This window comes from Meriones unguiculatus, chromosome 16, assembly GCF_030254825.1.
Source record: "Meriones unguiculatus strain TT.TT164.6M chromosome 16, Bangor_MerUng_6.1, whole genome shotgun sequence".
Classification (NCBI taxonomy): Eukaryota; Metazoa; Chordata; class Mammalia; order Rodentia; family Muridae; genus Meriones; species Meriones unguiculatus.
In genome coordinates, this window is record NC_083363.1 from 43,470,604 (window position 1) to 43,471,293 (window position 690).

At 36.5% G+C, this 690-nt stretch overlaps 1 non-coding gene across 1 annotated transcript; it reads right to left on the reverse strand.

Annotated features, from left to right (window-relative positions):
- Window positions 1-223: 223 nt before the first annotated feature.
- LOC132648445 (small nucleolar RNA SNORD29) lies at window positions 224-288 on the reverse strand. The gene has a single exon (XR_009586845.1). It is a non-coding gene; the product is annotated as a small nucleolar RNA SNORD29 (small nucleolar RNA).
- Window positions 289-690: the final 402 nt, after the last annotated feature.

Sequence of the window (690 nt, forward strand, 5' to 3'; positions counted from 1 at the left end):
TCTTTGAAGACTTGGATTCCATTTACATGTACCTCATTATTTCCTCAAATCTCCTTTCACCCTAGAATTGAGTGATGAGATGGCTTATTTTCCTTGGTCTGGTCCTTTGTCTCTAGGCATGACTCTAAATCTCTGAAACAAGGATTTTATGGGTAACAAGACCTGGTAAGAGTAAAATGCTGTGCAAAAGGCTAGACACATGCATATCCCTGTCTCCCCTACAGCTCCTCAGGTGTTGGTGTGTTTTCATTGGCAGTCTTAGTGAGCTGGTTTGATTCATCATAGAAACCATGGGGTTACTGATATTATCTCTTCACTGAGATCTCCAAATTCAAAATAAATGCATTTGTCACATCCCCTATGCTTCTTCCTGTATCATATTCCTAGTTCTTATTGAGAACATACTGTGCATCTTAATTTCCAAACTGAAGAGTCTCTCTGTATTCTTCCAACTCCCTCTTTTGTTGCCACATTAAGTTTTTTCAATGTTTTGTCCTAATTATCACTTTTAAAAAATTTAGTCTCACTGAACAGTGTCTGGCAACATTATACATACATACATATTTAATGTATAAAACAAGATGCTATGTACAAGGTGATATGTACTATGAAATGATTACCACACCTACCATCTCACTCTTGGCTTTTGATTTTTCTTTTTTTAAAGACAGGATTTCTCGGTATAGCCTT